The sequence below is a fragment of the Lithobates pipiens genome, unplaced genomic scaffold (genome assembly GCF_037356315.1).
Source record: "Lithobates pipiens isolate NorthernLeopardFrog02 unplaced genomic scaffold, aLitPip1_a1.2 Scaffold_63, whole genome shotgun sequence".
NCBI lineage: Eukaryota > Metazoa > Chordata > Amphibia > Anura > Ranidae > Lithobates > Lithobates pipiens.
This window is the reverse complement of record NW_027507885.1, coordinates 1,817,861-1,844,770: the sequence shown is the minus strand read 5'-3', so window position 1 is coordinate 1,844,770 and position 26,910 is coordinate 1,817,861.

Genomic DNA, 26,910 nt, shown 5'->3' with positions numbered 1-26,910 from the left:
AGATCCTCCACTCTGATCACACCACCAGATCCCCCACCAGATCCTCCACTCTGATCACACCACCAGATCCCCAACCAGATCCTCCACTCTGATCACACCTCCAGATCCCCCACCAGATCCTCCACTCTGATCACACCACCAGATCCCCACCAGATCCTCCACTCTGATCACACCTCCAGATCCCCCACCAGATCCCTCCACTCTGATCACACCTCCAGATCCTTCACTCTCATCACACCACCAGATCCCTCCACTCTGATCAAACCTCCAGATCCCCCACCAGATCCCTCCACTCTGATCACACCTCCAGGTCCCCCACCAGATCCTCCACTCTGATCACACCACCCGATCCCCCACCAGATCCTCCACTCTGATCACACCACCAGATCCCCCACCAGATCCTCCACTCTAATCACACCTCCAGATCCTCCACCAGATCCTCCACTCTGATCACACCACCAGATCCCCAACCAGATCCCTCCACTCTGATCACACCTCCAGATCCTCCACTCTGATCACACCACCAGATCCCCCACCAGATCCTCCACTCTGATCACACCACCAGATCCCCCACCAGATCCTCCACTCTGATCACACCACCAGATCCCCAACCAGATCCTCCACTCTGATCACACCTCCAGATCCCCCACCAGATCCTCCACTCTGATCACACCACCAGATCCCCACCAGATCCTCCACTCTGATCACACCTCCAGATCCCCCACCAGATCCCTCCACTCTGATCACACCTCCAGATCCTTCACTCTCATCACACCACCAGATCCCTCCACTCTGATCAAACCTCCAGATCCCCCACCAGATCCCTCCACTCTGATCACACCTCCAGATCCCCCACCAGATCCCTCCACTCTGATCACACCTCCAGATCCTTCACTCTCATCACACCACCAGATCCCTCCACTCTGATCAAACCTCCAGATCCCCCACCAGATCCCTCCACTCTGATCACACCTCCAGATCCCCCAGCAGATCCCTCCACTCTGATCACACCTCCAGATCCCCCACCAGATCCTCCACTCTGATCACACCACCAGATCCCCACCAGATCCTCCACTCTGATCACACCTCCAGATCCCCCACCAGATCCCTCCACTCTGATCACACCTCCAGATCCTTCACTCTCATCACACCACCAGATCCCTCCACTCTGATCAAACCTCCAGATCCCCCACCAGATCCCTCCACTCTGATCACACCTCCAGATCCCCCACCAGATCCTCCACTCTGATCACACCTCCAGATACCCCACCAGATCACTCCACTCTGATCACACCTCCAGATCCTCCACCAGATCCTCCACTCTGATCACACCACCAGATCCCCGACCAGATCCCTCCACTCTGATCACACCTCCAGATCCCCCACCAGATCCTCCACTCTGATCACACCACCAGATCCTCCACTCTGATCACACCACCAGATCCCCAACCAGATCCTCCACTCTGATCACACCTCCAGATCCCCCAGCAGATCCCTCCACTCTGATCACACCTCCAGATCCCCCACCAGATCCTCCACTCTGATCACACCACCAGATCCCCACCAGATCCTCCACTCTGATCACACCTCCAGATCCCCCACCAGATCCCTCCACTCTGATCACACCTCCAGATCCTTCACTCTCATCACACCACCAGATCCCTCCACTCTGATCAAACCTCCAGATCCCCCACCAGATCCCTCCACTCTGATCACACCTCCAGATCCCCCAGCAGATCCCTCCACTCTGATCACACCTCCAGATCCCCCACCAGATCCTCCACTCTGATCACACCACCAGATCCCCACCAGATCCTCCACTCTGATCACACCTCCAGATCCCCCACCAGATCCCTCCACTCTGATCACACCTCCAGATCCTTCACTCTCATCACACCACCAGATCCCTCCACTCTGATCAAACCTCCAGATCCCCCACCAGATCCCTCCACTCTGATCACACCTCCAGATCCCCCACCAGATCCTCCACTCTGATCACACCTCCAGATACCCCACCAGATCACTCCACTCTGATCACACCTCCAGATCCTCCACCAGATCCTCCACTCTGATCACACCACCAGATCCCCGACCAGATCCCTCCACTCTGATCACACCTCCAGATCCCCCACCAGATCCTCCACTCTGATCACACCACTAGATCCTCCACTCTGATCACACCTCCAGATCCCCCACCAGATCCTCCACTCAGATCACACCTCCAGGTCCCCCACCAGATCCTCCACTCTGATCACACCACCCGATCCCCCACCAGATCCTCCACTCTGATCACACCACCAGATCCCCCACCAGATCCTCCACTCTGATCACACCACCAGATCCCCAACCAGATCCTCCACTCTGATCACACCTCCAGATCCCCCACCAGATCCTCCACTCTGATCACACCACCAGATCCCCACCAGATCCTCCACTCTGATCACACCTCCAGATCCCCCACCAGATCCCTCCACTCTGATCACACCTCCAGATCCTTCACTCTCATCACACCACCAGATCCCTCCACTCTGATCAAACCTCCAGATCCCCCACCAGATCCCTCCACTCTGATCACACCTCCAGGTCCCCCACCAGATCCTCCACTCTGATCACACCACCCGATCCCCCACCAGATCCTCCACTCTGATCACACCACCAGATCCCCCGCCAGATCCTCCACTCTGATCACACCACCAGATCCCCAACCAGATCCTCCACTCTGATCACACCTCCAGATCCCCCAGCAGATCCCTCCACTCTGATCACACCTCCAGATCCCCCACCAGATCCTCCACTCTGATCACACCACCAGATCCCCACCAGATCCTCCACTCTGATCACACCTCCAGATCCCTCCACTCTGATTACACCTCCAGATCCTCCACTCTCATCACACCACCAGATCCCTCCACTCTGATCAAACCTCCAGATCCCCCACCAGATCCCTCCACTCTGATCACACCTCCAGGTCCCCCACCAGATCCTCCACTCTGATCACACCACCAGATCCCCCACCAGATCCTCCACTCTGATCACACCTACAGATCTCCCACCAGATCCTCCACTCTGATGACACCTCCAGATCCCCAACCAGATCCTCCACTCTGATCACACCTCCAGATCCCCCACCAGATCCTCCACTCTGATCACACCTACAGATTTCCCACCAGATCCTCCACTCTGATCACACCTCCAGATCCCCAACCAGATGCTCCACTCTGATCACACCTCCAGATCCCCCACCAGATCCTCCACTCTGATCACACCACCAGGTCCCCAACCAGATCCCTCCACTCTGATCACACCACCAGATCCCCCACCAGATCCTCCACTCTGATCACACCTCCAGATCCCCCACGAGATCCTCCACTCTGATCACACCACCAGATCCCCCACCAGATCCTCCACTCTAATCACACCTCCAGATCCTCCACTCTGATCACACCACCAGATCCCCAACCAGATCCCTCCACTCTGATCACACCTCCAGATCCCCCACTAGATCCCTCCACTCTGATCACACCTCCAGGTCCCCCACCAGATCCTCCACTCTGATCACACCACCAGATCCCCAACCAGATCCCTCCACTATGATCACACCTCCAGATCCCCCACCAGATCCTCCACTCTGATCACACCACCAGATCCCCAACCAGATCCCTCCACTCTGATCACACCTCCACATCCCCCACCAGATCCTCCACTCTGATCACACCACCAGATCCCCCATCAGATCCTCCACTCTGATCACACCTCCAGATCCCTTCACTCTGACCACACCTCCAGATCCCCACCAGATCCCTCCACTCTGATCACACCTCCAGATCCCCCACCAGATCCTCCACTCTGATCACACCTCCAGATACCCCACCAGATCCTCCACTCTGATCACACCACCAGATCCCCCACCAGATCCAACACTCTGATCACACCACTAGATCCCCCACCAGATCCTCCACTCTGATCACACCACCAGATCCCCAACCAGATCCCTCCACTCTGATCACACCTCCAGATCCCCCACCAGATCCTCCACTCTGATCACACCTCCAGATCCCCCACCAGATCCTCCACTCTGGTCACACCTCCAGATCCCCCACCAGATCCTCCACTCTGATCACACCTCCAGATCCCCCACCAGATCCTCCACTCTGATCACACCTCCAGATCCCCCACCAGATCCTCCACTCTGATCACACCTCCACATCCCACACCAGATCCTCCACTCTGATCACACCTCCAGGTCCCCCACCAGATCCATCCACTCTGATCACACCTCCAGGTCCCCCACCAGGTCCCTCCACTCTGATCACACCTCCAGGTCCCCCACCAGATCCTCCACTCTAATCACACCACTAGATCCCCCACCAGACCCTCCACTCTGATCACACCTCCAGATCCTCCACCAGATCCTCCACTCTGATCACACCACCAGATCCCCAACCAGATCCTCCACTCTGATCACACCTCCAGATCCCCCACCAGATCCTCCACTCTGATCACACCACCAGATCCCCAACCAGATCCTCCACTCTGATCACACCACCAGATCCCCAACCAGATCCTCCACTCTGATCACACCACCAGATCCCCAACCAGATCCTCCACTCTGATCACACTTCCAGATCCTCCACTCTGATCACACCACCAGATCCCCCACCAGATCCCTCCACTCTGATCACACCTCCAGATCCCCCACTAGATCCCTCCACTCTTATCACACCTCCAGGTCCCCCACCAGATCCTCCACTCTGATCACACCACCAGATCCCCAATCAGATCCCTCCACTCTGATCACACCTCCAGATCCCCCACCAGATCCCTCCACTCTGATCACACCTCCAGATCCCCCACTAGATCCCTCCACTCTTATCACACCTCCAGGTCCCCCACCAGATCCTCCACTCTGATCACACCACCAGATCCCCAATCAGATCCCTCCACTCTGATCACACCTCCAGATCCCCCACCAGATCCTCCACTCTGATCACACCACCAGATCCCCAACCAGATCCCTCCACTCTGATCACACCTCCAGGTCCCCCACCAGATCCCTCCACTCTGATCACACCTCCAGGTCCCCAACCAGATCCTCCACTCTGATCACACCACCAGATCCCCAACCAGATCTCTCCACTCTGATCACACCTCCAGATCCCCCACCAGATCCTCCACTCTGATCACACCTCCAGGTCCCCCACAAGATCCTCCACTCTGATCACACCTCCAGGCCCCCCACCAGATCCTCCACTCTGATCACACCTCCAGATCCCCACCAGATCCCTCCACTCAGATCACACTACCAGATCCCCACCAGATCCTCCACTCTGATCACACCTCCAGATCCCCCGCCAGATCCCTCCACTCTGATCACACCTCCAGATCCTCCACCAGATCCTCCACTCTGATCACACCACCAGATCCTCCACCAGATCCTCCACTCTGATCACACCTCTAGATCCCCCACCAGATCCTCCACTCTGATCACACCCCCAGATCCCCCACCAGATCCTCCACTCTGATCACACCTCCAGATCCCCCACCAGATCCTCCACTCTGATCACACCACCAGATCCCCCACCAGATCCTCCACTCTAATCACACCTCCAGATCCTCCACCAGATCCTCCACTCTGATCACACCACCAGATCCCCAACCAGATCCCTCCACTCTGATCACACCTCCAGATCCTCCACTCTGATCACACCACCAGATCCCCCACCAGATCCCTCCACTCTGATCACACCTCCAGATCCCCCACTAGATCCCTCCACTCTTATCACACCTCCAGGTCCCCCACCAGATCCTCCACTCTGACCACACCACCAGATCCCCAATCAGATCCCTCCACTCTGATCACACCTCCAGATCCCCCACCAGATCCTCCACTCTGATCACACCACCAGATCCCCAACCAGATCCCTCCACTCTGATCACACCTCCAGGTCCCCCACCAGATCCCTCCACTCTGATCACACCTCCAGGTCCCCAACCAGATCCTCCACTCTGATCACACCACCAGATCCCCAACCAGATCTCTCCACTCTGATCACACCTCCAGATCCCCCACCAGATCCTCCACTCTGATCACACCTCCAGGTCCCCCACCAGATCCTCCACTCTGATCACACCTCCAGGCCCCCCACCAGATCCTCCACTCTGATCACACCTCCAGATCCCCCACCAGATCCTCCACTCTGATCACACCTCCAGGTCCCCCACCAGATCCCTCCACTCTGATCACACCTCCAGATCCTCCACCAGATCCTCCACTCTGATCACACCACCAGATCCCCCACCAGATCCTCCACTCTGATCACACCACCAGATCCCCAACCAGATCCTCCACTCTGATCACACCTCCAGATCCCCCACCAGATCCTCCACTCTGATCACACCACCAGATCCCCAACCAGATCCTCCACTCTGATCACACCACCAGATCCCCAACCAGATCCTCCACTCTGATCACACCACCAGATCCCCAACCAGATCCTCCACTCTGATCACACCTCCAGATCCTCCACTCTGATCACACCACCAGATCCTCCACTCTGATCCCACCTCCAGATCCCCCACCAGATCCTCCACTCTGATAACACCTCCAGGTCCCCCACCAGATCCTCAACTCTGATCACACCACCAGATCCCCAACCAGATCCCTCCACTCTGATCACACCTCCAGATCCCCCACCAGATCCCTCCACTCTGATCACACCTCCAGATCCCCCACCAGATCCTCCACTCTGATCAGACCTCCAGGTCCCCCACCAGATCCTCCACTCTGATCACACCTCCAGATCCCCCACCAGATCCTCCACTCTGATCACACCTCCACATCCCACACCAGATCCTCCACTCTGATCACACCACCAGATCCCACACCAGATCCTCCACTCTGATCACACCACTAGATCCTCCACTCTGATCACACCTCCAGGTCCCCCACCAGATCCATCCACTCTGATCACACCTCCAGGTCCCCCACCAGGTCCCTCCACTCTGATCACACCTCCAGGTCCCCCACCAGATCCTCCACTCTAATCACACCACTAGATCCCCCACCAGACCCTCCACTCTGATCACACCTCCAGATCCTCCACCAGATCCTCCACTCTGATCACACCACCAGCTCCCCAACCAGATCCCTCCACTCTGATCACACCTCCAGATCCCCCACCAGATCCCTCCACTCTGATCACACCACCAGATCCCCCACCAGATCCCTCCACTCTGATCACACCTCCAGGTCCCCTACCAGATCCCCCACTCTGATCACACCACTAGATCCCCCACCAGATCCTCCACTCTGATCACACCACCAGATCCTCCACTCTGATCACACCTCCAGATCCCCCACCAGATCCCTCCACTCTGATCACACCTCCAGATCCTCCACCAGATCCTCCACTCTGATCACACCACCAGATCCTCCACCAGATCCTCCACTCTGATCACACCTCTAGATCCCCCACCAGATCCTCCACTCTGATCACACCTCCAGATCCCTTCACTCTGACCACACCTCCAGATCCCCCACCAGATCCCTCCACTCTGATCACACCTCCAGATCCTTCACTCTCATCACACCACCAGATCCCTCCACTCTGATCAAACCTCCAGATCCCCCACCAGATCCCTCCACTCTGATCACACCTCCAGGTCCCCCACCAGATCCTCCACTCTGATCACACCACCCGATCCCCCACCAGATCCTCCACTCTGATCACACCACCAGATCCCCCACCAGATCCTCCACTCAGATCACACCTCCAGGTCCCCCACCAGATCCTCCACTCTGATCACACCACCCGATCCCCCACCAGATCCTCCACTCTGATCACACCACCAGGTCCCCAACCAGATCCCTCCACTCTGATCACACCACCAGATCCCCCACCAGATCTTCCACTCTGATCACACCTCCAGATCCCCCACCAGATCCCTCCACTCTGATCATACCTCCAGATCCTCCACTCTGATCACACCACCAGATCCCCAACCAGATCCCTCCACTCTGATCACACCTCCAGGTCCCCCACCAGATCCTCCACTCTGATCACACCACCAGATCCCCCACCAGATCCTCCACTCTGATCACACCTACAGATTTCCCACCAGATCCTCCACTCTGATCACACCTCCAGATCCCCAACCAGATGCTCCACTCTGATCACACCTCCAGATCCCCCACCAGATCCTCCACTCTGATCACACCACCAGGTCCCCAACCAGATCCCTCCACTCTGATCACACCACCAGATCCCCCACCAGATCTTCCACTCTGATCACACCTCCAGTTCCCCCACCAGATCCCTCCACTCTGATCACACCACCAGATCCCCAACCAGATCCCTCCACTCTGATCACACCACCAGATCCCCCATCAGATCCTCCACTCTGATCACACCTCCAGATCCCCCACCAGATCCTCCACTCAGATCACACCTCCAGGTCCCCCATCAGATCCTCCACTCTGATCACACCACCAGATCCCCAACCAGATCCCTCCACTCTGATCACACCTCCAGATCCTCCACCAGATCCTCCACTCTGATCACACCTCCAGATCCCCCACCAGATCCTCCACTCTGGTCACACCTCCAGATCCCCCACCAGATCCTCCACTCTGATCACACCTCCAGATCCCCCACCAGATCCTCCACTCTGATCACACCTCCAGATCCCCCACCAGATCCTCCACTCTGATCACACCTCCACATCCCACACCAGATCCTCCACTCTGATCACACCACCAGATCCCACACCAGATCCTCCACTCTGATCACACCACTAGATCCTCCACTCTGATCACACCTCCAGGTCCCCCACCAGATCCATCCACTCTGATCACACCTCCAGGTCCCCCACCAGGTCCCTCCACTCTGATCACACCTCCAGGTCCCCCACCAGATCCTCCACTCTAATCACACCACTAGATCCCCCACCAGACCCTCCACTCTGATCACACCTCCAGATCCTCCACCAGATCCTCCACTCTGATCACACCACCAGCTCCCCAACCAGATCCCTCCACTCTGATCACACCTCCAGATCCCCCACCAGATCCCTCCACTCTGATCACACCACCAGATCCCCCACCAGATCCCTCCACTCTGATCACACCTCCAGGTCCCCTACCAGATCCCCCACTCTGATCACACCACTAGATCCCCCACCAGATCCTCCACTCTGATCACACCACCAGATCCCCAACCAGATCCTCCACTCTGATCACACCTCCAGATCCCCCACCAGATCCTCCACTCTGATCACACCACCAGATCCCCAACCAGATCCTCCACTCTGATCACACCACCAGATCCCCAACCAGATCCTCCACTCTGATCACACCACCAGATCCCCAACCAGATCCTCCACTCTGATCACACTTCCAGATCCTCCACTCTGATCACACCACCAGATCCCCCACCAGATCCCTCCACTCTGATCACACCTCCAGATCCCCCACTAGATCCCTCCACTCTTATCACACCTCCAGGTCCCCCACCAGATCCTCCACTCTGATCACACCACCAGATCCCCAATCAGATCCCTCCACTCTGATCACACCTCCAGATCCCCCACCAGATCCCTCCACTCTGATCACACCTCCAGATCCCCCACTAGATCCCTCCACTCTTATCACACCTCCAGGTCCCCCACCAGATCCTCCACTCTGATCACACCACCAAATCCCCAATCAGATCCCTCCACTCTGATCACACCTCCAGATCCCCAATCAGATCCCTCCACTCTGATCACACCTCCAGATCCCCCACCAGATCCTCCACTCTGATCACACCTCCAGATCCCCCACCAGATCCCTCCACTCAGATCACACTACCAGATCCCCACCAGATCCTCCACTCTGATCACACCTCCAGATCCCCCACCAGATCCCTCCACTCTGATCACACCTCCAGATCCTCCACCAGATCCTCCACTCTGATCACACCACCAGATCCTCCACCAGATCCTCCACTCTGATCACACCTCTAGATCCCCCACCAGATCCTCCACTCTGATCACACCCCCAGATCCCCCACCAGATCCTCCACTCTGATCACACCTCCAGATCCCCCACCAGATCCTCCACTCTGATCACACCACCAGATCCCCCACCAGATCCTCCACTCTGATCACACCTCCAGATCCCCCACCAGATCCTCCACTCTGATCACACCACCAGATCCCCCACCAGATCCTCCACTCTAATCACACCTCCAGATCCTCCACCAGATCCCTCCACTCTGATCACACCTCCAGATCCCCCACTAGATCCCTCCACTCTTATCACACCTCCAGGTCCCCCACCAGATCCTCCACTCTGATCACACCACCAGATCCCCAATCAGATCCCTCCACTCTGATCACACCTCCAGATCCCCAATCAGATCCCTCCACTCTGATCACACCTCCAGATCCCCCACCAGATCCTCCACTCTGATCACACCTCCAGATCCCCCACCAGATCCCTCCACTCAGATCACACTACCAGATCCCCACCAGATCCTCCACTCTGATCACACCTCCAGATCCCCCACCAGATCCCTCCACTCTGATCACACCTCCAGATCCTCCACCAGATCCTCCACTCTGATCACACCACCAGATCCTCCACCAGATCCTCCACTCTGTTCACACCTCTAGATCCCCCACCAGATCCTCCACTCTGATCACACCCCCAGATCCCCCACCAGATCCTCCACTCTGATCACACCTCCAGATCCCCCACCAGATCCTCCACTCTGATCACACCACCAGATCCCCCACCAGATCCTCCACTCTAATCACACCTCCAGATCCTCCACCAGATCCTCCACTCTGATCACACCACCAGATCCCCAACCAGATCCCTCCACTCTGATCACACCTCCAGATCCTCCACTCTGATCACACCACCAGATCCCCCACCAGATCCCTCCACTCTGATCACACCTCCAGATCCCCCACTAGATCCCTCCACTCTTATCACACCTCCAGGTCCCCCACCAGATCCTCCACTCTGACCACACCACCAGATCCCCAATCAGATCCCTCCACTCTGATCACACCTCCAGGTCCCCAACCAGATCCTCCACTCTGATCACACCCCCAGATCCCCCACCAGATCCTCCACTCTGATCACACCTCCAGATCCCCCACCAGATCCTCCACTCTGATCACACCACCAGATCCCCCACCAGATCCTCCACTCTAATCACACCTCCAGATCCTCCACCAGATCCTCCACTCTGATCACACCACCAGATCCCCAACCAGATCCCTCCACTCTGATCACACCTCCAGATCCTCCACTCTGATCACACCACCAGATCCCCCACCAGATCCCTCCACTCTGATCACACCTCCAGATCCCCCACTAGATCCCTCCACTCTTATCACACCTCCAGGTCCCCCACCAGATCCTCCACTCTGACCACACCACCAGATCCCCAATCAGATCCCTCCACTCTGATCACACCTCCAGGTCCCCAACCAGATCCTCCACTCTGATCACACCACCAGATCCCCAACCAGATCTCTCCACTCTGATCACACCTCCAGATCCCCCACCAGATCCTCCACTCTGATCACACCTCCAGGTCCCCCACCAGATCCTCCACTCTGATCACACCTCCAGGCCCCCCACCAGATCCTCCACTCTGATCACACCTCCAGATCCCCCACCAGATCCTCCACTCTGATCACACCTCCAGGTCCCCCACCAGATCCCTCCACTCTGATCACACCTCCAGATCCTCCACCAGATCCTCCACTCTGATCACACCACCAGATCCCCCACCAGATCCTCCACTCTGATCACACCACCAGATCCCCAACCAGATCCTCCACTCTGATCACACCTCCAGATCCCCCACCAGATCCTCCACTCTGATCACACCACCAGATCCCCAACCAGATCCTCCACTCTGATCACACCACCAGATCCCCAACCAGATCCTCCACTCTGATCACACCACCAGATCCCCAACCAGATCCTCCACTCTGATCACACCTCCAGATCCTCCACTCTGATCACACCACCAGATCCTCCACTCTGATCCCACCTCCAGATCCCCCACCAGATCCTCCACTCTGATAACACCTCCAGGTCCCCCACCAGATCCTCAACTCTGATCACACCACCAGATCCCCAACCAGATCCCTCCACTCTGATCACACCTCCAGATCCCCCACCAGATCCCTCCACTCTGATCACACCTCCAGATCCCCCACCAGATCCTCCACTCTGATCAGACCTCCAGGTCCCCCACCAGATCCTCCACTCTGATCACACCACCAGATCCCCCACCAGATCCTCCACTCTGATCACACCTACAGATCTCCCTCCAGATCCTCCACTCTAATCACACCTCCAGATCCTCCACCAGATCCTCCACTCTGATCACACCACCAGATCCCCAACCAGATCCCTCCACTCTGATCACACCTCCAGATCCTCCACTCTGATCACACCACCAGATCCCCCACCAGATCCTCCACTCTGATCACACCACCAGATCCCCAACCAGATCCCCCCACTCTGATCACACCTCCAGGCCCCCCACCAGATCCTCCACTCTGATCACACCACCAGATCCCCAACCAGATCCCCCCACTCTGATCACACCTCCAGATCCCCCACCAGATCCTCCACTCTGATCACACCTCCAGGCCCCCCACCAGATCCTCCACTCTGATCACACCTCCAGATCCCCCACCAGATCCTCCACTCTGATCACACCACCAGATCCCCAACCAGATCCCTCCACTCTGATCACACCTCCAGATCCCCCACCAGATCCTCCACTCTGATCACACCACCAGATCCCCAACCAGATCCCTCCACTCTGATCACACCTCCAGATCCCCCACCAGATCCTCCACTCTGATCACACCTCCAGATCCCCCACCAGATCCTCCACTCTGGTCACACCTCCAGATCCCCCACCAGATCCTCCACTCTGATCACACCTCCAGATCCCCCACCAGATCCTCCACTCTGATCACACCTCCAGATCCCCCACCAGATCCTCCACTCTGATCACACCTCCACATCCCACACCAGATCCTCCACTCTGATCACACCACCAGATCCCACACCAGATCCTCCACTCTGATCACACCACTAGATCCTCCACTCTGATCACACCTCCAGGTCCCCCACCAGATCCATCCACTCTGATCACACCTCCAGGTCCCCCACCAGGTCCCTCCACTCTGATCACACCTCCAGGTCCCCCACCAGATCCTCCACTCTAATCACACCACTAGATCCCCCACCAGACCCTCCACTCTGATCACACCTCCAGATCCTCCACCAGATCCTCCACTCTGATCACACCACCAGCTCCCCAACCAGATCCCTCCACTCTGATCACACCTCCAGATCCCCCACCAGATCCCTCCACTCTGATCACACCACCAGATCCCCCACCAGATCCCTCCACTCTGATCACACCTCCAGGTCCCCTACCAGATCCCCCACTCTGATCACACCACTAGATCCCCCACCAGATCCTCCACTCTGATCACACCACCAGATCCTCCACTCTGATCACACCTCCAGATCCCCCACCAGATCCCTCCACTCTGATCACACCTCCAGATCCTCCACCAGATCCTCCACTCTGATCACACCACCAGATCCTCCACCAGATCCTCCACTCTGATCACACCTCTAGATCCCCCACCAGATCCTCCACTCTGATCACACCTCCAGATCCCTTCACTCTGACCACACCTCCAGATCCCCCACCAGATCCCTCCACTCTGATCACACCTCCAGATCCTTCACTCTCATCACACCACCAGATCCCTCCACTCTGATCAAACCTCCAGATCCCCCACCAGATCCCTCCACTCTGATCACACCTCCAGGTCCCCCACCAGATCCCCCACCAGATCCTCCACTCTGATCACACCTACAGATCTCCCACCAGATCCTCCACTCTGATGACACCTCCAGATCCCCAACCAGATCCTCCACTCTGATCACACCTCCAGATCCCCCACCAGATCCCTTCACTCTGACCACACCTCCAGATCCCCCACCAGATCCCTCCACTCTGATCACACCTCCAGATCCCCCACCAGATCCTCCACTCTGATCACACCTCCAGATACCCCACCAGATCACTCCACTCTGATCACACCTCCAGATCCTCCACCAGATCCTCCACTCTGATCACACCACCAGATCCCCGACCAGATCCCTCCACTCTGATCACACCTCCAGATCCCCCACCAGATCCTCCACTCTGATCACACCTCCAGATCCTCCACCAGATCCTCCACTCTGATCACACCACCAGATCCCCGACCAGATCCCTCCACTCTGATCACACCTCCAGATCCCCCACCAGATCCTCCACTCTGATCACACCACTAGATCCTCCACTCTGATCACACCTCCAGATCCCCCACCAGATCCTCCACTCAGATCACACCTCCAGGTCCCCCACCAGATCCTCCACTCTGATCACACCACCCGATCCCCCACCAGATCCTCCACTCTGATCACACCACCAGATCCCCCACCAGATCCTCCACTCTGATCACACCACCAGATCCCCAACCAGATCCTCCACTCTGATCACACCTCCAGATCCCCCACCAGATCCTCCACTCTGATCACACCACCAGATCCCCACCAGATCCTCCACTCTGATCACACCTCCAGATCCCCCACCAGATCCCTCCACTCTGATCACACCTCCAGATCCTTCACTCTCATCACACCACCAGATCCCTCCATTTTGATCAAACCTCCAGATCCCCCCCAGATCCCTCCACTCTGATCACACCTCCAGGTCCCCCACCAGATCCCCCACCAGATCCTCCACTCTGATCACACCTACAGATCTCCCACCAGATCCTCCACTCTGATGACACCTCCAGATCCCCAACCAGATCCTCCACTCTGATCACACCTCCAGATCCCCCACCAGATCCTCCACTCTGATCACACCACCAGGTCCCCAACCAGATCCCTCCACTCTGATCACACCACCAGATCCCCACCAGATCTTCCACTCTGATCACACCACCAGATCCCCCACCAGATCCCTCCACTCTGATCACACCTCCACATCCCCCACCAGATCCTCCACTCTGATCACACCTCCAGATCCCTTCACTCTGACCACACCTCCAGATCCCCCACCAGATCCCTCCACTCTGATCACACCACTAGATCCTCCACTCTGATCACACCTCCAGATCCCCCACCAGATCCTCCACTCTGATCACACCTCCAGATACCCCACCAGATCACTCCACTCTGATCACACCTCCAGATCCTCCACCAGATCCTCCACTCTGATCACACCACCAGATCCCCGACCAGATCCCTCCACTCTGATCACACCTCCAGATCCCCCACCAGATCCTCCACTCTGATCACACCACTAGATCCTCCACTCTGATCACACCTCCAGATCCCCCACCAGATCCTCCACTCAGATCACACCTCCAGGTCCCCCACCAGATCCTCCACTCTGATCACACCACCCGATCCCCCACCAGATCCTCCACTCTGATCACACCACCAGGTCCCCAACCAGATCCCTCCACTCTGATCACACCACCAGATCCCCCACCAGATCTTCCACTCTGATCACACCTCCAGATCCCCCACCAGATCCCTCCACTCTGATCATACCTCCAGATCCTCCACTCTGATCACACCACCAGATCCCCAACCAGATCCCTCCACTCTGATCACACCTCCAGGTCCCCCACCAGATCCTCCACTCTGATCACACCACCAGATCCCCCACCAGATCCTCCACTCTGATCACACCTACAGATTTCCCACCAGATCCTCCACTCTGATCACACCTCCAGGTCCCCCACCAGATCCATCCACTCTGATCACACCTCCAGGTCCCCCACCAGGTCCCTCCACTCTGATCACACCTCCAGGTCCCCCACCAGATCCTCCACTCTAATCACACCACTAGATCCCCCACCAGACCCTCCACTCTGATCACACCTCCAGATCCTCCACCAGATCCTCCACTCTGATCACACCACCAGCTCCCCAACCAGATCCCTCCACTCTGATCACACCTCCAGATCCCCCACCAGATCCCTCCACTCTGATCACACCACCAGATCCCCCACCAGATCCCTCCACTCTGATCACACCTCCAGGTCCCCTACCAGATCCCCCACTCTGATCACACCACTAGATCCCCCACCAGATCCTCCACTCTGATCACACCACCAGATCCCCAACCAGATCCTCCACTCTGATCACACCTCCAGATCCCCCACCAGATCCTCCACTCTGATCACACCACCAGATCCCCAACCAGATCCTCCACTCTGATCACACCACCAGATCCCCAACCAGATCCTCCATTCTGATCACACCACCAGATCCCCAACCAGATCCTCCACTCTGATCACACTTCCAGATCCTCCACTCTGATCACACCACCAGATCCCCCACCAGATCCCTCCACTCTGATCACACCTCCAGATCCCCCACTAGATCCCTCCACTCTTATCACACCTCCAGGTCCCCCACCAGATCCTCCACTCTGATCACACCACCAGATCCCCAATCAGATCCCTCCACTCTGATCACACCTCCAGATCCCCCACCAGATCCCTCCACTCTGATCACACCTCCAGATCCCCCACTAGATCCCTCCACTCTTATCACACCTCCAGGTCCCCCACCAGATCCTCCACTCTGATCACACCACCAGATCCCCAATCAGATCCCTCCACTCTGATCACACCTCCAGATCCCCAATCAGATCCCTCCACTCTGATCACACCTCCAGATCCCCCACCAGATCCTCCACTCTGATCACACCTCCAGATCCCCCACCAGATCCCTCCACTCAGATCACACTACCAGATCCCCACCAGATCCTCCACTCTGATCACACCACCAGATCCCCCACCAGATCCCTCCACTCTGATCACACCTCCAGATCCCCCACTAGATCCCTCCACTCTTATCACACCTCCAGGTCCCCCACCAGATCCTCCACTCTGACCACACCACCAGATCCCCAATCAGATCCCTCCACTCTGATCACACCTCCAGATCCCCCACCAGATCCTCCACTCTGATCACACCACCAGATCCCCAACCAGATCCCTCCACTCTGATCACACCTCCAGGTCCCCCACCAGATCCCTCCACTCTGATCACACCTCCAGGTCCCCAACCAGATCCTCCACTCTGATCACACCACCAGATCCCCAACCAGATCTCTCCACTCTGATCACACCTCCAGATCCCCCACCAGATCCTCCACTCTGATCACACCTCCAGGTCCCCCACCAGATCCTCCACTCTGATCACACCTCCAGGCCCCCCACCAGATCCTCCACTCTGATCACACCTCCAGATCCCCCACCAGATCCTCCACTCTGATCACACCTCCAGGTCCCCCACCAGATCCCTCCACTCTGATCACACCTCCAGATCCTCCACCAGATCCTCCACTCTGATCACACCACCAGATCCCCCACCAGATCCTCCACTCTGATCACACCACCAGATCCCCAACCAGATCCTCCACTCTGATCACACCTCCAGATCCCCCACCAGATCCTCCACTCTGATCACACCACCAGATCCCCAACCAGATCCTCCACTCTGATCACACCACCAGATCCCCAACCAGATCCTCCACTCTGATCACACCACCAGATCCCCAACCAGATCCTCCACTCTGATCACACCTCCAGATCCTCCACTCTGATCACACCACCAGATCCTCCACTCTGATCCCACCTCCAGATCCCCCACCAGATCCTCCACTCTGATAACACCTCCAGGTCCCCCACCAGATCCTCAACTCTGATCACACCACCAGATCCCCAACCAGATCCCTCCACTCTGATCACACCTCCAGATCCCCCACCAGATCCCTCCACTCTGATCACACCTCCAGATCCCCCACCAGATCCTCCACTCTGATCAGACCTCCAGGTCCCCCACCAGATCCTCCACTCTGATCACACCACCAGATCCCCCACCAGATCCTCCACTCTGATCACACCTACAGATCTCCCTCCAGATCCTCCACTCTAATCACACCTCCAGATCCTCCACCAGATCCTCCACTCTGATCACACCACCAGATCCCCAACCAGATCCCTCCACTCTGATCACACCTCCAGATCCTCCACTCTGATCACACCACCAGATCCCCCACCAGATCCTCCACTCTGATCACACCACCAGATCCCCAACCAGATCCCCCCACTCTGATCACACCTCCAGGCCCCCCACCAGATCCTCCACTCTGATCACACCACCAGATCCCCAACCAGATCCCCCCACTCTGATCACACCTCCAGATCCCCCACCAGATCCTCCACTCTGATCACACCTCCAGGCCCCCCACCAGATCCTCCACTCTGATCACACCTCCAGATCCCCCACCAGATCCTCCACTCTGATCACACCACCAGATCCCCAACCAGATCCCTCCACTCTGATCACACCTCCAGATCCCCCACCAGATCCTCCACTCTGATCACACCACCAGATCCCCAACCAGATCCCTCCACTCTGATCACACCTCCAGATCCCCCACCAGATCCTCCACTCTGATCACACCTCCAGATCCCCCACCAGATCCTCCACTCTGGTCACACCTCCAGATCCCCCACCAGATCCTCCACTCTGATCACACCTCCAGATCCCCCACCAGATCCTCCACTCTGATCACACCTCCAGATCCCCCACCAGATCCTCCACTCTGATCACACCTCCACATCCCACACCAGATCCTCCACTCTGATCACACCACCAGATCCCACACCAGATCCTCCACTCTGATCACACCACTAGATCCTCCACTCTGATCACACCTCCAGGTCCCCCACCAGATCCATCCACTCTGATCACACCTCCAGGTCCCCCACCAGGTCCCTCCACTCTGATCACACCTCCAGGTCCCCCACCAGATCCTCCACTCTAATCACACCACTAGATCCCCCACCAGACCCTCCACTCTGATCACACCTCCAGATCCTCCACCAGATCCTCCACTCTGATCACACCACCAGCTCCCCAACCAGATCCCTCCACTCTGATCACACCTCCAGATCCCCCACCAGATCCCTCCACTCTGATCACACCACCAGATCCCCCACCAGATCCCTCCACTCTGATCACACCTCCAGGTCCCCTACCAGATCCCCCACTCTGATCACACCACTAGATCCCCCACCAGATCCTCCACTCTGATCACACCACCAGATCCTCCACTCTGATCACACCTCCAGATCCCCCACCAGATCCCTCCACTCTGATCACACCTCCAGATCCTCCACCAGATCCTCCACTCTGATCACACCACCAGATCCTCCACCAGATCCTCCACTCTGATCACACCTCTAGATCCCCCACCAGATCCTCCACTCTGATCACACCTCCAGATCCCTCCACTCTGATCACACCACCAGATCCCCCACCAGATCCCTCCACTCTGATCACACCTCCAGGTCCCCTACCAGATCCCCCACTCTGATCACACCACTAGATCCCCCACCAGATCCTCCACTCTGATCACACCACCAGATCCTCCACTCTGATCACACCTCCAGATCCCCCACCAGATCCCTCCACTCTGATCACACCTCCAGATCCTCCACCAGATCCTCCACTCTGATCACACCACCAGATCCTCCACCAGATCCTCCACTCTGATCACACCTCTAGATCCCCCACCAGATCCTCCACTCTGATCACACCACCAGATCCCCAACCAGATCCTCCACTCTGATCACACCTCCAGATCCTCCACTCTGATCACACCACCAGATCCTCCACTCTGATCCCACCTCCAGATCCCCCACCAGATCCTCCACTCTGATAACACCTCCAGGTCCCCCACCAGATCCTCAACTCTGATCACACCACCAGATCCCCAACCAGATCCCTCCACTCTGATCACACCTCCAGATCCCCCACCAGATCCCTCCACTCTGATCACACCTCCAGATCCCCCACCAGATCCTCCACTCTGATCAGACCTCCAGGTCCCCCACCAGATCCTCCACTCTGATCACACCACCAGATCCCCCACCAGATCCTCCACTCTGATCACACCTACAGATCTCCCTCCAGATCCTCCACTCTAATCACACCTCCAGATCCTCCACCAGATCCTCCACTCTGATCACACCACCAGATCCCCAACCAGATCCCTCCACTCTGATCACACCTCCAGATCCTCCACTCTGATCACACCACCAGATCCCCCACCAGATCCTCCACTCTGATCACACCACCAGATCCCCAACCAGATCCCCCCACTCTGATCACACCTCCAGGCCCCCCACCAGATCCTCCACTCTGATCACACCACCAGATCCCCAACCAGATCCCCCCACTCTGATCACACCTCCAGATCCCCCACCAGATCCTCCACTCTGATCACACCTCCAGGCCCCCCACCAGATCCTCCACTCTGATCACACCTCCAGATCCCCCACCAGATCCTCCACTCTGATCACACCACCAGATCCCCAACCAGATCCCTCCACTCTGATCACACCTCCAGATCCCCCACCAGATCCTCCACTCTGATCACACCACCAGATCCCCAACCAGATCCCTCCACTCTGATCACACCTCCAGATCCCCCACCAGATCCTCCACTCTGATCACACCTCCAGATCCCCCACCAGATCCTCCACTCTGGTCACACCTCCAGATCCCCCACCAGATCCTCCACTCTGATCACACCTCCAGATCCCCCACCAGATCCTCCACTCTGATCACACCTCCAGATCCCCCACCAGATCCTCCACTCTGATCACACCTCCACATCCCACACCAGATCCTCCACTCTGATCACACCACCAGATCCCACACCAGATCCTCCACTCTGATCACACCACTAGATCCTCCACTCTGATCACACCTCCAGGTCCCCCACCAGATCCATCCACTCTGATCACACCTCCAGGTCCCCCACCAGGTCCCTCCACTCTGATCACACCTCCAGGTCCCCCACCAGATCCTCCACTCTAATCACACCACTAGATCCCCCACCAGACCCTCCACTCTGATCACACCTCCAGATCCTCCACCAGATCCTCCACTCTGATCACACCACCAGCTCCCCAACCAGATCCCTCCACTCTGATCACACCTCCAGATCCCCCACCAGATCCCTCCACTCTGATCACACCACCAGATCCCCCACCAGATCCCTCCACTCTGATCACACCTCCAGGTCCCCTACCAGATCCCCCACTCTGATCACACCACTAGATCCCCCACCAGATCCTCCACTCTGATCACACCACCAGATCCTCCACTCTGATCACACCTCCAGATCCCCCACCAGATCCCTCCACTCTGATCACACCTCCAGATCCTCCACCAGATCCTCCACTCTGATCACACCACCAGATCCTCCACCAGATCCTCCACTCTGATCACACCTCTAGATCCCCCACCAGATCCTCCACTCTGATCACACCTCCAGATCCCTTCACTCTGACCACACCTCCAGATCCCCCACCAGATCCCTCCACTCTGATCACACCTCCAGATCCTTCACTCTCATCACACCACCAGATCCCTCCACTCTGATCAAACCTCCAGATCCCCCACCAGATCCCTCCACTCTGATCACACCTCCAGGTCCCCCACCAGATCCTCCACTCTGATCACACCACCCGATCCCCCACCAGATCCTCCACTCTGATCACACCACCAGATCCCCCACCAGATCCTCCACTCTGATCACACCACCAGATCCCCAACCAGATCCTCCACTCTGATCACACCTCCAGATCCCCCAGCAGATCCCTCCACTCTGATCACACCTCCAGATCCCCCACCAGATCCTCCACTCTGATCACACCACCAGATCCCCACCAGATCCTCCACTCTGATCACACCTCCAGATCCCTCCACTCTGATTACACCTCCAGATCCTCCACTCTCATCACACCACCAGATCCCTCCACTCTGATCAAACCTCCAGATCCCCCACCAGATCCCTCCACTCTGATCACACCTCCAGGTCCCCCACCAGATCCTCCACTCTGATCACACCACCAGATCCCCCACCAGATCCTCCACTCTGATCACACCTACAGATCTCCCACCAGATCCTCCACTCTGATGACACCTCCAGATCCCCAACCAGATCCTCCACTCTGATCACACCTCCAGATCCCCCACCAGATCCTCCACTCTGATCACACCTACAGATTTCCCACCAGATCCTCCACTCTGATCACACCTCCAGATCCCCAACCAGATGCTCCACTCTGATCACACCTCCAGATCCCCCACCAGATCCTCCACTCTGATCACACCACCAGGTCCCCAACCAGATCCCTCCACTCTGATCACACCACCAGATCCCCCACCAGATCTTCCACTCTGATCACACCTCCAGATCCTCCACCAGATCCTCCACTCTGATCACACCACCAGATCCCCGACCAGATCCCTCCACTCTGATCACACCTCCAGATCCCCCACCAGATCCTCCACTCTGATCACACCTCCAGATCCTCCACCAGATCCTCCACTCTGATCACACCACCAGATCCCCGACCAGATCCCTCCACTCTGATCACACCTCCAGATCCCCCACCAGATCCTCCACTCTGATCACACCACTAGATCCTCCACTCTGATCACACCTCCAGATCCCCCACCAGATCCTCCACTCAGATCACACCTCCAGGTCCCCCACCAGATCCTCCACTCTGATCACACCACCCGATCCCCCACCAGATCCTCCACTCTGATCACACCACCAGATCCCCCACCAGATCCTCCACTCTGATCACACCACCAGATCCCCAACCAGATCCTCCACTCTGATCACACCTCCAGATCCCCCACCAGATCCTCCACTCTGATCACACCACCAGATCCCCACCAGATCCTCCACTCTGATCACACCTCCAGATCCCCCACCAGATCCCTCCACTCTGATCACACCTCCAGATCCTTCACTCTCATCACACCACCAGATCCCTCCATTTTGATCAAACCTCCAGATCCCCCCCAGATCCCTCCACTCTGATCACACCTCCAGGTCCCCCACCAGATCCCCCACCAGATCCTCCACTCTGATCACACCTACAGATCTCCCACCAGATCCTCCACTCTGATGACACCTCCAGATCCCCAACCAGATCCTCCACTCTGATCACACCTCCAGATCCCCCACCAGATCCTCCACTCTGATCACACCACCAGGTCCCCAACCAGATCCCTCCACTCTGATCACACCACCAGATCCCCACCAGATCTTCCACTCTGATCACACCACCAGATCCCCCACCAGATCCCTCCACTCTGATCACACCTCCACATCCCCCACCAGATCCTCCACTCTGATCACACCTCCAGATCCCTTCACTCTGACCACACCTCCAGATCCCCCACCAGATCCCTCCACTCTGATCACACCACTAGATCCTCCACTCTGATCACACCTCCAGATCCCCCACCAGATCCTCCACTCTGATCACACCTCCAGATACCCCACCAGATCACTCCACTCTGATCACACCTCCAGATCCTCCACCAGATCCTCCACTCTGATCACACCACCAGATCCCCGACCAGATCCCTCCACTCTGATCACACCTCCAGATCCCCCACCAGATCCTCCACTCTGATCACACCACTAGATCCTCCACTCTGATCACACCTCCAGATCCCCCACCAGATCCTCCACTCAGATCACACCTCCAGGTCCCCCACCAGATCCTCCACTCTGATCACACCACCCGATCCCCCACCAGATCCTCCACTCTGATCACACCACCAGGTCCCCAACCAGATCCCTCCACTCTGATCACACCACCAGATCCCCCACCAGATCTTCCACTCTGATCACACCTCCAGATCCCCCACCAGATCCCTCCACTCTGATCATACCTCCAGATCCTCCACTCTGATCACACCACCAGATCCCCAACCAGATCCCTCCACTCTGATCACACCTCCAGGTCCCCCACCAGATCCTCCACTCTGATCACACCACCAGATCCCCCACCAGATCCTCCACTCTGATCACACCTACAGATTTCCCACCAGATCCTCCACTCTGATCACACCTCCAGGTCCCCCACCAGATCCATCCACTCTGATCACACCTCCAGGTCCCCCACCAGGTCCCTCCACTCTGATCACACCTCCAGGTCCCCCACCAGATCCTCCACTCTAATCACACCACTAGATCCCCCACCAGACCCTCCACTCTGATCACACCTCCAGATCCTCCACCAGATCCTCCACTCTGATCACACCACCAGCTCCCCAACCAGATCCCTCCACTCTGATCACACCTCCAGATCCCCCACCAGATCCCTCCACTCTGATCACACCACCAGATCCCCAACCAGATCCTCCACTCTGATCACACCACCAGATCCCCAACCAGATCCTCCATTCTGATCACACCACCAGATCCCCAACCAGATCCTCCACTCTGATCACACTTCCAGATCCTCCACTCTGATCACACCACCAGATCCCCCACCAGATCCCTCCACTCTGATCACACCTCCAGATCCCCCACTAGATCCCTCCACTCTTATCACACCTCCAGGTCCCCCACCAGATCCTCCACTCTGATCACACCACCAGATCCCCAATCAGATCCCTCCACTCTGATCACACCTCCAGATCCCCCACCAGATCCCTCCACTCTGATCACACCTCCAGATCCCCCACTAGATCCCTCCACTCTTATCACACCTCCAGGTCCCCCACCAGATCCTCCACTCTGATCACACCACCAGATCCCCAATCAGATCCCTCCACTCTGATCACACCTCCAGATCCCCAATCAGATCCCTCCACTCTGATCACACCTCCAGATCCCCCACCAGATCCTCCACTCTGATCACACCTCCAGATCCCCCACCAGATCCCTCCACTCAGATCACACTACCAGATCCCCACCAGATCCTCCACTCTGATCACACCACCAGATCCCCCACCAGATCCCTCCACTCTGATCACACCTCCAGATCCCCCACTAGATCCCTCCACTCTTATCACACCTCCAGGTCCCCCACCAGATCCTCCACTCTGACCACACCACCAGATCCCCAATCAGATCCCTCCACTCTGATCACACCTCCAGATCCCCCACCAGATCCTCCACTCTGATCACACCACCAGATCCCCAACCAGATCCCTCCACTCTGATCACACCTCCAGGTCCCCCACCAGATCCCTCCACTCTGATCACACCTCCAGGTCCCCAACCAGATCCTCCACTCTGATCACACCACCAGATCCCCAACCAGATCTCTCCACTCTGATCACACCTCCAGATCCCCCACCAGATCCTCCACTCTGATCACACCTCCAGGTCCCCCACCAGATCCTCCACTCTGATCACACCTCCAGGCCCCCCACCAGATCCTCCACTCTGATCACACCTCCAGATCCCCCACCAGATCCTCCACTCTGATCACACCTCCAGGTCCCCCACCAGATCCCTCCACTCTGATCACACCTCCAGATCCTCCACCAGATCCTCCACTCTGATCACACCACCAGATCCCCCACCAGATCCTCCACTCTGATCACACCACCAGATCCCCAACCAGATCCTCCACTCTGATCACACCTCCAGATCCCCCACCAGATCCTCCACTCTGATCACACCACCAGATCCCCAACCAGATCCTCCACTCTGATCACACCACCAGATCCCCAACCAGATCCTCCACTCTGATCACACCACCAGATCCCCAACCAGATCCTCCACTCTGATCACACCTCCAGATCCTCCACTCTGATCACACCACCAGATCCTCCACTCTGATCCCACCTCCAGATCCCCCACCAGATCCTCCACTCTGATAACACCTCCAGGTCCCCCACCAGATCCTCAACTCTGATCACACCACCAGATCCCCAACCAGATCCCTCCACTCTGATCACACCTCCAGATCCCCCACCAGATCCCTCCACTCTGATCACACCTCCAGATCCCCCACCAGATCCTCCACTCTGATCAGACCTCCAGGTCCCCCACCAGATCCTCCACTCTGATCACACCACCAGATCCCCCACCAGATCCTCCACTCTGATCACACCTACAGATCTCCCTCCAGATCCTCCACTCTAATCACACCTCCAGATCCTCCACCAGATCCTCCACTCTGATCACACCACCAGATCCCCAACCAGATCCCTCCACTCTGATCACACCTCCAGATCCTCCACTCTGATCACACCACCAGATCCCCCACCAGATCCTCCACTCTGATCACACCACCAGATCCCCAACCAGATCCCCCCACTCTGATCACACCTCCAGGCCCCCCACCAGATCCTCCACTCTGATCACACCACCAGATCCCCAACCAGATCCCCCCACTCTGATCACACCTCCAGATCCCCCACCAGATCCTCCACTCTGATCACACCTCCAGGCCCCCCACCAGATCCTCCACTCTGATCACACCTCCAGATCCCCCACCAGATCCTCCACTCTGATCACACCACCAGATCCCCAACCAGATCCCTCCACTCTGATCACACCTCCAGATCCCCCACCAGATCCTCCACTCTGATCACACCACCAGATCCCCAACCAGATCCCTCCACTCTGATCACACCTCCAGATCCCCCACCAGATCCTCCACTCTGATCACACCTCCAGATCCCCCACCAGATCCTCCACTCTGGTCACACCTCCAGATCCCCCACCAGATCCTCCACTCTGATCACACCTCCAGATCCCCCACCAGATCCTCCACTCTGATCACACCTCCAGATCCCCCACCAGATCCTCCACTCTGATCACACCTCCACATCCCACACCAGATCCTCCACTCTGATCACACCACCAGATCCCACACCAGATCCTCCACTCTGATCACACCACTAGATCCTCCACTCTGATCACACCTCCAGGTCCCCCACCAGATCCATCC